This window comes from Athalia rosae, chromosome 5 (genome assembly GCF_917208135.1).
Source record: "Athalia rosae chromosome 5, iyAthRosa1.1, whole genome shotgun sequence".
Lineage (NCBI taxonomy): Eukaryota > Metazoa > Arthropoda > Insecta > Hymenoptera > Athaliidae > Athalia > Athalia rosae.
Genome location: NC_064030.1, coordinates 29,222 through 42,795, shown reverse-complemented (window position 1 = coordinate 42,795; position 13,574 = coordinate 29,222).

The following is a 13,574-nucleotide window of genomic DNA, read 5'->3' as shown; positions in this document are numbered from 1 at the left end:
TGTTCAATTATGTAATCAGATTCTTGTTTTCAAGATCAAAATACATACAACTACCGCTGCGTCATCATTATTTATTATTTTCCCCTCTTCTCCTGAATCTTTCTCAAGTTTTGTCTAATTTTTAACGAATTGGTGGACTTCCTTCATGTCCTGTGAGTTTTTGACGCCCTGCAGCTAGAGTAACACGACCTTAGACTTGTTTCCAGATGTTGACCGAATATTTTCTATTTCTTCCTTCCTTTCCTGATTTCTTTTCGATTTTGAGTCAATTTTTCAATTGATCCGCCAATTACTGCATTTTCCGGCCTTCCTGGAGGTTCCCTGTGATCCAGAACCGAAGGTACGTCATCCTACATTAATTCCCGATTTTTTTCTGATTTTTTGCGATTTTTTCCTATTTTTTCCGATATATTAAATTATGTTTGAATTTTTCCGCCATTGTGACGTCACGTGGTCTGGTCGACTGACCGCGCTAGAGCCGTGCGGCGGATTTTTGGTGAACTAAAAACTCGCCGATACAGCTAGCGCTATGTGGCGGATTTTTCGTGAACTACTGAAGCGTCTAGCCTCGTGACAGGCCCCACTCGTTTCTCGACCACGTGGTCGAGTCGCAGGTGGCGCCATCTTTTTTTAGTTCGACGTAATTCCGCAAGATGGCGCTGGCCGCAACTCGTTTTAGTAGTTCACGAAAAATCCGCCACATGGCGCTAGCTGTATCGGCGAGTGCGGCCACGTGACCAGCGGCGCTAAAATTCAAACATATTTTAAAAAATCGGAAAAAAATTGGAAAAAATCGGGAATAAATCCAGGATGACGTCCCATCGGTTCTGGATCACAGGACACCTCCAGGAAGGCCAGGAGATGCAGTAATTGGCGGATCCATTGAAAAATTGACTCAAAATCGGAAAGAAATCAGGAAAGAAAGGCAAAGATAGAAAATATCCGGTCAACATCTGGAAACAAGTCTAAGATCGTGCTACTCTAGCTACATGGCGTCAAAACTTACTGATCTAAGAACTCACTGATCAAAAACTCGTGACACACCTTTGACATTTCATCGGAGCATATCCTCTCAATCGAGTCAAACACAACCCTGACATTGACGAATACTAATGATGACATGTCATTATAATTACTCCTTCATTCAGGTAATTGCGCTCTTGGTCTCGAGATGGAAAACAGTCAGAGGATCAGAGGCTACAGTCTTCAGACATTTGCAAGTCTTGAGGCTGGACAATGGAACCAAGCAACATCGAAGCTACATGTCAGTTTTATTTGAATATAGATGCAACGTCTGGTTGGAAAATGCAGGTTTGTCGGCTTCTGGCTCCTCCAGCATGTGGAAATCTCTGTACATTGGAATGTTCTATATTTGTTTCAGAAGAATCGGTATACAGAATTTCCCAGGTGATTGATGACACTGTTTGTTGGCAGCTAAGGTGATTAAATAGTTCATGAGGAAATTGGAAGAATAGGAGAGAATTGATGACAGTTCGCAATGGGTTGGATCAATTATAATACCTTCTAGTTTCATCAGTCCAGTGAAAAAACGTATAGCTATTGACACAATTGCTGAAAACTCACTAATTAAAAACTCGTGACACACCTTTGACGTTTCATCGGAGCATAGCCTCTAAATCAAAGTCGAACACAACCCTGACGTTTACGAATACTAATGATGACATGTAATTGTAAATATTCCTTTATTCAGGTAATTGCATTCTTGGTCTCGAAATGGGAAACAGTCAGACGATCAGAGGCGACAGTCTTCAGGCATGTGCAATTTTTGGGATGGACAATAGATTCAAGCAACAGCGAAACTACTTGTCAAATTTATTTGAATATAGATGCAACGTCTGGTTGGAAAATGCAGGTTTGTTGGCTTCTGGCTCCTCCAGCATGCGGAAATCTATAAACATTGGAATATTCATACTTGTTTCAGGAACAAATGCTGTTCTTTGACTGAACTTTGCACGCTATGGCCATTTTTTCGCATTTCCGAGCGAAAAAATGGAGATCTCTCGACGCGTATCCGGAATTGCTCGGTCCAGTCGACACGCTCGTGTTTCTGAGGCCGTAATATAGGTATCGTCATTTATTTCGTGTTTGAGAATCCACAGCTGCTACTTAACTCAATTTATCCAACGACCGGTCGATTAATAAGCTGATTCTTTGTTGCGGAACGTAGATATATCAAGATATTTCGATGGTTCCGAGTTGTGTCTTGATTGAGTCGACGGATCTGAGTCGCTGCAAACAAACTACATGAAAATAAGATTGTTCCGGACATTTGGAAAGCGAAGAATACAGCTCCTTCGGGTCGAGAAAGTACGATTGATATTCTGCGCTTTGGTTTCTTACTCATTTTGAGTCCAGAAATCCGACTGTGCTCGCCAAAATGTCTTGCTTATCGAATTGATCGAGTGATAGCAAAATTTTCCACTGTAATGAGCAGAGAAATTTAATTAACTCTGTAGCTTTAAGTCGTGGCTCGCTTAATTCGACGGATTTATGTTCTCAAGTTCGAAAATCTCAGAATAAGTTAGTTTAAAACATTTGAAACATATGCTGTATCATGCTAGCAAGACTGCAGAATCGCTGAGACTCTGGTCTTTGCTTCTATTGATTTCAGAGTCAATGATGAACTCTAGTTCCTCAAGTTCCGGCTTTTCCAGATATTTGAGGCTCAGAAACGATGGAAATACTAATCCTCTGTTTAAATTGATTGACTGCTGTACTCTACTGCTTTGAGAAGTCAAAAAATTGTAATACCTTGATAGCTCCTAGTGGTTGTTCAATTATGTAATCAGATTCTTGTTTTCAAGATCAAAATACATACAACTACCGCTGCGTCATCATTATTTATTATTTTCCCCTCTTCTCCTGAATCTTTCTCAAGTTTTGTCTAATTTTTAACGAATTGGTGGACTTCCTTCATGTCCTGTGAGTTTTTGACGCCCTGCAGCTAGAGTAACACGACCTTAGACTTGTTTCCAGATGTTGACCGAATATTTTCTATTTCTTCCTTCCTTTCCTGATTTCTTTTCGATTTTGAGTCAATTTTTCAATTGATCCGCCAATTACTGCATTTTCCGGCCTTCCTGGAGGTTCCCTGTGATCCAGAACCGAAGGTACGTCATCCTACATTAATTCCCGATTTTTTTCTGATTTTTTGCGATTTTTTCCTATTTTTTCCGATATATTAAATTATGTTTGAATTTTTCCGCCATTGTGACGTCACGTGGTCTGGTCGACTGACCGCGCTAGAGCCGTGCGGCGGATTTTTGGTGAACTAAAAACTCGCCGATACAGCTAGCGCTATGTGGCGGATTTTTCGTGAACTACTGAAGCGTCTAGCCTCGTGACAGGCCCCACTCGTTTCTCGACCACGTGGTCGAGTCGCAGGTGGCGCCATCTTTTTTTAGTTCGACGTAATTCCGCAAGATGGCGCTGGCCGCAACTCGTTTTAGTAGTTCACGAAAAATCCGCCACATGGCGCTAGCTGTATCGGCGAGTGCGGCCACGTGACCAGCGGCGCTAAAATTCAAACATATTTTAAAAAATCGGAAAAAAATTGGAAAAAATCGGGAATAAATCCAGGATGACGTCCCATCGGTTCTGGATCACAGGACACCTCCAGGAAGGCCAGGAGATGCAGTAATTGGCGGATCCATTGAAAAATTGACTCAAAATCGGAAAGAAATCAGGAAAGAAAGGCAAAGATAGAAAATATCCGGTCAACATCTGGAAACAAGTCTAAGATCGTGCTACTCTAGCTACATGGCGTCAAAACTTACTGATCTAAGAACTCACTGATCAAAAACTCGTGACACACCTTTGACATTTCATCGGAGCATATCCTCTCAATCGAGTCAAACACAACCCTGACATTGACGAATACTAATGATGACATGTCATTATAATTACTCCTTCATTCAGGTAATTGCGCTCTTGGTCTCGAGATGGAAAACAGTCAGAGGATCAGAGGCTACAGTCTTCAGACATTTGCAAGTCTTGAGGCTGGACAATGGAACCAAGCAACATCGAAGCTACATGTCAGTTTTATTTGAATATAGATGCAACGTCTGGTTGGAAAATGCAGGTTTGTCGGCTTCTGGCTCCTCCAGCATGTGGAAATCTCTGTACATTGGAATGTTCTATATTTGTTTCAGAAGAATCGGTATACAGAATTTCCCAGGTGATTGATGACACTGTTTGTTGGCAGCTAAGGTGATTAAATAGTTCATGAGGAAATTGGAAGAATAGGAGAGAATTGATGACAGTTCGCAATGGGTTGGATCAATTATAATACCTTCTAGTTTCATCAGTCCAGTGAAAAAACGTATAGCTATTGACACAATTGCTGAAAACTCACTAATTAAAAACTCGTGACACACCTTTGACGTTTCATCGGAGCATAGCCTCTAAATCAAAGTCGAACACAACCCTGACGTTTACGAATACTAATGATGACATGTAATTGTAAATATTCCTTTATTCAGGTAATTGCATTCTTGGTCTCGAAATGGGAAACAGTCAGACGATCAGAGGCGACAGTCTTCAGGCATGTGCAATTTTTGGGATGGACAATAGATTCAAGCAACAGCGAAACTACTTGTCAAATTTATTTGAATATAGATGCAACGTCTGGTTGGAAAATGCAGGTTTGTTGGCTTCTGGCTCCTCCAGCATGCGGAAATCTATAAACATTGGAATATTCATACTTGTTTCAGGAACAAATGCTGTTCTTTGACTGAACTTTGCACGCTATGGCCATTTTTTCGCATTTCCGAGCGAAAAAATGGAGATCTCTCGACGCGTATCCGGAATTGCTCGGTCCAGTCGACACGCTCGTGTTTCTGAGGCCGTAATATAGGTATCGTCATTTATTTCGTGTTTGAGAATCCACAGCTGCTACTTAACTCAATTTATCCAACGACCGGTCGATTAATAAGCTGATTCTTTGTTGCGGAACGTAGATATATCAAGATATTTCGATGGTTCCGAGTTGTGTCTTGATTGAGTCGACGGATCTGAGTCGCTGCAAACAAACTACATGAAAATAAGATTGTTCCGGACATTTGGAAAGCGAAGAATACAGCTCCTTCGGGTCGAGAAAGTACGATTGATATTCTGCGCTTTGGTTTCTTACTCATTTTGAGTCCAGAAATCCGACTGTGCTCGCCAAAATGTCTTGCTTATCGAATTGATCGAGTGATAGCAAAATTTTCCACTGTAATGAGCAGAGAAATTTAATTAACTCTGTAGCTTTAAGTCGTGGCTCGCTTAATTCGACGGATTTATGTTCTCAAGTTCGAAAATCTCAGAATAAGTTAGTTTAAAACATTTGAAACATATGCTGTATCATGCTAGCAAGACTGCAGAATCGCTGAGACTCTGGTCTTTGCTTCTATTGATTTCAGAGTCAATGATGAACTCTAGTTCCTCAAGTTCCGGCTTTTCCAGATATTTGAGGCTCAGAAACGATGGAAATACTAATCCTCTGTTTAAATTGATTGACTGCTGTACTCTACTGCTTTGAGAAGTCAAAAAATTGTAATACCTTGATAGCTCCTAGTGGTTGTTCAATTATGTAATCAGATTCTTGTTTTCAAGATCAAAATACATACAACTACCGCTGCGTCATCATTATTTATTATTTTCCCCTCTTCTCCTGAATCTTTCTCAAGTTTTGTCTAATTTTTAACGAATTGGTGGACTTCCTTCATGTCCTGTGAGTTTTTGACGCCCTGCAGCTAGAGTAACACGACCTTAGACTTGTTTCCAGATGTTGACCGAATATTTTCTATTTCTTCCTTCCTTTCCTGATTTCTTTTCGATTTTGAGTCAATTTTTCAATTGATCCGCCAATTACTGCATTTTCCGGCCTTCCTGGAGGTTCCCTGTGATCCAGAACCGAAGGTACGTCATCCTACATTAATTCCCGATTTTTTTCTGATTTTTTGCGATTTTTTCCTATTTTTTCCGATATATTAAATTATGTTTGAATTTTTCCGCCATTGTGACGTCACGTGGTCTGGTCGACTGACCGCGCTAGAGCCGTGCGGCGGATTTTTGGTGAACTAAAAACTCGCCGATACAGCTAGCGCTATGTGGCGGATTTTTCGTGAACTACTGAAGCGTCTAGCCTCGTGACAGGCCCCACTCGTTTCTCGACCACGTGGTCGAGTCGCAGGTGGCGCCATCTTTTTTTAGTTCGACGTAATTCCGCAAGATGGCGCTGGCCGCAACTCGTTTTAGTAGTTCACGAAAAATCCGCCACATGGCGCTAGCTGTATCGGCGAGTGCGGCCACGTGACCAGCGGCGCTAAAATTCAAACATATTTTAAAAAATCGGAAAAAAATTGGAAAAAATCGGGAATAAATCCAGGATGACGTCCCATCGGTTCTGGATCACAGGACACCTCCAGGAAGGCCAGGAGATGCAGTAATTGGCGGATCCATTGAAAAATTGACTCAAAATCGGAAAGAAATCAGGAAAGAAAGGCAAAGATAGAAAATATCCGGTCAACATCTGGAAACAAGTCTAAGATCGTGCTACTCTAGCTACATGGCGTCAAAACTTACTGATCTAAGAACTCACTGATCAAAAACTCGTGACACACCTTTGACATTTCATCGGAGCATATCCTCTCAATCGAGTCAAACACAACCCTGACATTGACGAATACTAATGATGACATGTCATTATAATTACTCCTTCATTCAGGTAATTGCGCTCTTGGTCTCGAGATGGAAAACAGTCAGAGGATCAGAGGCTACAGTCTTCAGACATTTGCAAGTCTTGAGGCTGGACAATGGAACCAAGCAACATCGAAGCTACATGTCAGTTTTATTTGAATATAGATGCAACGTCTGGTTGGAAAATGCAGGTTTGTCGGCTTCTGGCTCCTCCAGCATGTGGAAATCTCTGTACATTGGAATGTTCTATATTTGTTTCAGAAGAATCGGTATACAGAATTTCCCAGGTGATTGATGACACTGTTTGTTGGCAGCTAAGGTGATTAAATAGTTCATGAGGAAATTGGAAGAATAGGAGAGAATTGATGACAGTTCGCAATGGGTTGGATCAATTATAATACCTTCTAGTTTCATCAGTCCAGTGAAAAAACGTATAGCTATTGACACAATTGCTGAAAACTCACTAATTAAAAACTCGTGACACACCTTTGACGTTTCATCGGAGCATAGCCTCTAAATCAAAGTCGAACACAACCCTGACGTTTACGAATACTAATGATGACATGTAATTGTAAATATTCCTTTATTCAGGTAATTGCATTCTTGGTCTCGAAATGGGAAACAGTCAGACGATCAGAGGCGACAGTCTTCAGGCATGTGCAATTTTTGGGATGGACAATAGATTCAAGCAACAGCGAAACTACTTGTCAAATTTATTTGAATATAGATGCAACGTCTGGTTGGAAAATGCAGGTTTGTTGGCTTCTGGCTCCTCCAGCATGCGGAAATCTATAAACATTGGAATATTCATACTTGTTTCAGGAACAAATGCTGTTCTTTGACTGAACTTTGCACGCTATGGCCATTTTTTCGCATTTCCGAGCGAAAAAATGGAGATCTCTCGACGCGTATCCGGAATTGCTCGGTCCAGTCGACACGCTCGTGTTTCTGAGGCCGTAATATAGGTATCGTCATTTATTTCGTGTTTGAGAATCCACAGCTGCTACTTAACTCAATTTATCCAACGACCGGTCGATTAATAAGCTGATTCTTTGTTGCGGAACGTAGATATATCAAGATATTTCGATGGTTCCGAGTTGTGTCTTGATTGAGTCGACGGATCTGAGTCGCTGCAAACAAACTACATGAAAATAAGATTGTTCCGGACATTTGGAAAGCGAAGAATACAGCTCCTTCGGGTCGAGAAAGTACGATTGATATTCTGCGCTTTGGTTTCTTACTCATTTTGAGTCCAGAAATCCGACTGTGCTCGCCAAAATGTCTTGCTTATCGAATTGATCGAGTGATAGCAAAATTTTCCACTGTAATGAGCAGAGAAATTTAATTAACTCTGTAGCTTTAAGTCGTGGCTCGCTTAATTCGACGGATTTATGTTCTCAAGTTCGAAAATCTCAGAATAAGTTAGTTTAAAACATTTGAAACATATGCTGTATCATGCTAGCAAGACTGCAGAATCGCTGAGACTCTGGTCTTTGCTTCTATTGATTTCAGAGTCAATGATGAACTCTAGTTCCTCAAGTTCCGGCTTTTCCAGATATTTGAGGCTCAGAAACGATGGAAATACTAATCCTCTGTTTAAATTGATTGACTGCTGTACTCTACTGCTTTGAGAAGTCAAAAAATTGTAATACCTTGATAGCTCCTAGTGGTTGTTCAATTATGTAATCAGATTCTTGTTTTCAAGATCAAAATACATACAACTACCGCTGCGTCATCATTATTTATTATTTTCCCCTCTTCTCCTGAATCTTTCTCAAGTTTTGTCTAATTTTTAACGAATTGGTGGACTTCCTTCATGTCCTGTGAGTTTTTGACGCCCTGCAGCTAGAGTAACACGACCTTAGACTTGTTTCCAGATGTTGACCGAATATTTTCTATTTCTTCCTTCCTTTCCTGATTTCTTTTCGATTTTGAGTCAATTTTTCAATTGATCCGCCAATTACTGCATTTTCCGGCCTTCCTGGAGGTTCCCTGTGATCCAGAACCGAAGGTACGTCATCCTACATTAATTCCCGATTTTTTTCTGATTTTTTGCGATTTTTTCCTATTTTTTCCGATATATTAAATTATGTTTGAATTTTTCCGCCATTGTGACGTCACGTGGTCTGGTCGACTGACCGCGCTAGAGCCGTGCGGCGGATTTTTGGTGAACTAAAAACTCGCCGATACAGCTAGCGCTATGTGGCGGATTTTTCGTGAACTACTGAAGCGTCTAGCCTCGTGACAGGCCCCACTCGTTTCTCGACCACGTGGTCGAGTCGCAGGTGGCGCCATCTTTTTTTAGTTCGACGTAATTCCGCAAGATGGCGCTGGCCGCAACTCGTTTTAGTAGTTCACGAAAAATCCGCCACATGGCGCTAGCTGTATCGGCGAGTGCGGCCACGTGACCAGCGGCGCTAAAATTCAAACATATTTTAAAAAATCGGAAAAAAATTGGAAAAAATCGGGAATAAATCCAGGATGACGTCCCATCGGTTCTGGATCACAGGACACCTCCAGGAAGGCCAGGAGATGCAGTAATTGGCGGATCCATTGAAAAATTGACTCAAAATCGGAAAGAAATCAGGAAAGAAAGGCAAAGATAGAAAATATCCGGTCAACATCTGGAAACAAGTCTAAGATCGTGCTACTCTAGCTACATGGCGTCAAAACTTACTGATCTAAGAACTCACTGATCAAAAACTCGTGACACACCTTTGACATTTCATCGGAGCATATCCTCTCAATCGAGTCAAACACAACCCTGACATTGACGAATACTAATGATGACATGTCATTATAATTACTCCTTCATTCAGGTAATTGCGCTCTTGGTCTCGAGATGGAAAACAGTCAGAGGATCAGAGGCTACAGTCTTCAGACATTTGCAAGTCTTGAGGCTGGACAATGGAACCAAGCAACATCGAAGCTACATGTCAGTTTTATTTGAATATAGATGCAACGTCTGGTTGGAAAATGCAGGTGTGTCGGCTTCTGGCTCCTCCAGCATGTGGAAATCTCTGTACATTGGAATGTTCTATATTTGTTTCAGAAGAATCGGTATACAGAATTTCCCAGGTGATTGATGACACTGTTTGTTGGCAGCTAAGGTGATTAAATAGTTCATGAGGAAATTGGAAGAATAGGAGAGAATTGATGACAGTTCGCAATGGGTTGGATCAATTATAATACCTTCTAGTTTCATCAGTCCAGTGAAAAAACGTATAGCTATTGACACAATTGCTGAAAACTCACTAATTAAAAACTCGTGACACACCTTTGACGTTTCATCGGAGCATAGCCTCTAAATCAAAGTCGAACACAACCCTGACGTTTACGAATACTAATGATGACATGTAATTGTAAATATTCCTTTATTCAGGTAATTGCATTCTTGGTCTCGAAATGGGAAACAGTCAGACGATCAGAGGCGACAGTCTTCAGGCATGTGCAATTTTTGGGATGGACAATAGATTCAAGCAACAGCGAAACTACTTGTCAAATTTATTTGAATATAGATGCAACGTCTGGTTGGAAAATGCAGGTTTGTTGGCTTCTGGCTCCTCCAGCATGCGGAAATCTATAAACATTGGAATATTCATACTTGTTTCAGGAACAAATGCTGTTCTTTGACTGAACTTTGCACGCTATGGCCATTTTTTCGCATTTCCGAGCGAAAAAATGGAGATCTCTCGACGCGTATCCGGAATTGCTCGGTCCAGTCGACACGCTCGTGTTTCTGAGGCCGTAATATAGGTATCGTCATTTATTTCGTGTTTGAGAATCCACAGCTGCTACTTAACTCAATTTATCCAACGACCGGTCGATTAATAAGCTGATTCTTTGTTGCGGAACGTAGATATATCAAGATATTTCGATGGTTCCGAGTTGTGTCTTGATTGAGTCGACGGATCTGAGTCGCTGCAAACAAACTACATGAAAATAAGATTGTTCCGGACATTTGGAAAGCGAAGAATACAGCTCCTTCGGGTCGAGAAAGTACGATTGATATTCTGCGCTTTGGTTTCTTACTCATTTTGAGTCCAGAAATCCGACTGTGCTCGCCAAAATGTCTTGCTTATCGAATTGATCGAGTGATAGCAAAATTTTCCACTGTAATGAGCAGAGAAATTTAATTAACTCTGTAGCTTTAAGTCGTGGCTCGCTTAATTCGACGGATTTATGTTCTCAAGTTCGAAAATCTCAGAATAAGTTAGTTTAAAACATTTGAAACATATGCTGTATCATGCTAGCAAGACTGCAGAATCGCTGAGACTCTGGTCTTTGCTTCTATTGATTTCAGAGTCAATGATGAACTCTAGTTCCTCAAGTTCCGGCTTTTCCAGATATTTGAGGCTCAGAAACGATGGAAATACTAATCCTCTGTTTAAATTGATTGACTGCTGTACTCTACTGCTTTGAGAAGTCAAAAAATTGTAATACCTTGATAGCTCCTAGTGGTTGTTCAATTATGTAATCAGATTCTTGTTTTCAAGATCAAAATACATACAACTACCGCTGCGTCATCATTATTTATTATTTTCCCCTCTTCTCCTGAATCTTTCTCAAGTTTTGTCTAATTTTTAACGAATTGGTGGACTTCCTTCATGTCCTGTGAGTTTTTGACGCCCTGCAGCTAGAGTAACACGACCTTAGACTTGTTTCCAGATGTTGACCGAATATTTTCTATTTCTTCCTTCCTTTCCTGATTTCTTTTCGATTTTGAGTCAATTTTTCAATTGATCCGCCAATTACTGCATTTTCCGGCCTTCCTGGAGGTTCCCTGTGATCCAGAACCGAAGGTACGTCATCCTACATTAATTCCCGATTTTTTTCTGATTTTTTGCGATTTTTTCCTATTTTTTCCGATATATTAAATTATGTTTGAATTTTTCCGCCATTGTGACGTCACGTGGTCTGGTCGACTGACCGCGCGAGAGACGTGCGGCGGATTTTTGGTGAACTAAAAACTCGCCGATACAGCTAGCGCTATGTGGCGGATTTTTCGTGAACTACTGAAGCGTCTAGCCTCGTGACAGGCCCCACTCGTTTCTCGACCACGTGGTCGAGTCGCAGGTGGCGCCATCTTTTTTTAGTTCGACGTAATTCCGCAAGATGGCGCTGGCCGCAACTCGTTTTAGTAGTTCACGAAAAATCCGCCACATGGCGCTAGCTGTATCGGCGAGTGCGGCCACGTGACCAGCGGCGCTAAAATTCAAACATATTTTAAAAAATCGGAAAAAAATTGGAAAAAATCGGGAATAAATCCAGGATGACGTCCCATCGGTTCTGGATCACAGGACACCTCCAGGAAGGCCAGGAGATGCAGTAATTGGCGGATCAATTGAAAAATTGACTCAAAATCGGAAAGAAATCAGGAAAGAAAGGCAAAGATAGAAAATATCCGGTCAACATCTGGAAACAAGTCTAAGATCGTGCTACTCTAGCTACATGGCGTCAAAACTTACTGATCTAAGAACTCACTGATCAAAAACTCGTGACACACCTTTGACATTTCATCGGAGCATATCCTCTCAATCGAGTCAAACACAACCCTGACATTGACGAATACTAATGATGACATGTCATTATAATTACTCCTTCATTCAGGTAATTGCGCTCTTGGTCTCGAGATGGAAAACAGTCAGAGGATCAGAGGCTACAGTCTTCAGACATTTGCAAGTCTTGAGGCTGGACAATGGAACCAAGCAACATCGAAGCTACATGTCAGTTTTATTTGAATATAGATGCAACGTCTGGTTGGAAAATGCAGGTTTGTCGGCTTCTGGCTCCTCCAGCATGTGGAAATCTCTGTACATTGGAATGTTCTATATTTGTTTCAGAAGAATCGGTATACAGAATTTCCCAGGTGATTGATGACACTGTTTGTTGGCAGCTAAGGTGATTAAATAGTTCATGAGGAAATTGGAAGAATAGGAGAGAATTGATGACAGTTCGCAATGGGTTGGATCAATTATAATACCTTCTAGTTTCATCAGTCCAGTGAAAAAACGTATAGCTATTGACACAATTGCTAAAAACTCACTAATTAAAAACTCGTGACACACCTTTGACGTTTCATCGGAGCATAGCCTCTAAATCAAAGTCGAACACAACCCTGACGTTTACGAATACTAATGATGACATGTAATTGTAAATATTCCTTTATTCAGGTAATTGCATTCTTGGTCTCGAAATGGGAAACAGTCAGACGATCAGAGGCGACAGTCTTCAGGCATGTGCAATTTTTGGGATGGACAATAGATTCAAGCAACAGCGAAACTACTTGTCAAATTTATTTGAATATAGATGCAACGTCTGGTTGGAAAATGCAGGTTTGTCGGCTTCTGGCTCCTCCAGCATGTGGAAATCTATAAACATTGGAATATTCATACTTGTTTCAGGAACAAATGCTGTTCTCTGACTGAACTTTGCACGCTATGGCCATTTTTTCGCATTTCCGAGCGAAAAAATGGAGATCTCTCGACGCGTATCCGGAATTGCTCGGTCCAGTCGACACGCTCGTGTTTCTGAGGCCGTAATATAGGTATCGTCATTTATTTCGTGTTTGAGAATCCACAGCTGCTACTTAACTCAATTTATCCAACGACCGGTCGATTAATAAGCTGATTCTTTGTTGCGGAACGTAGATATATCAAGATATTTCGATGGTTCCGAGTTGTGTCTTGATTGAGTCGACGGATCTGAGTCGCTGCAAACAAACTACATGAAAATAAGATTGTTCCGGACATTTGGAAAGCGAAGAATACAGCTCCTTCGGGTCGAGAAAGTACGATTGATATTCTGCGCTTTGGTTTCTTACTCATTTTGAGTCCAGAAATCCGACTGTGCTCGCCAAAATGTCTTGCTTA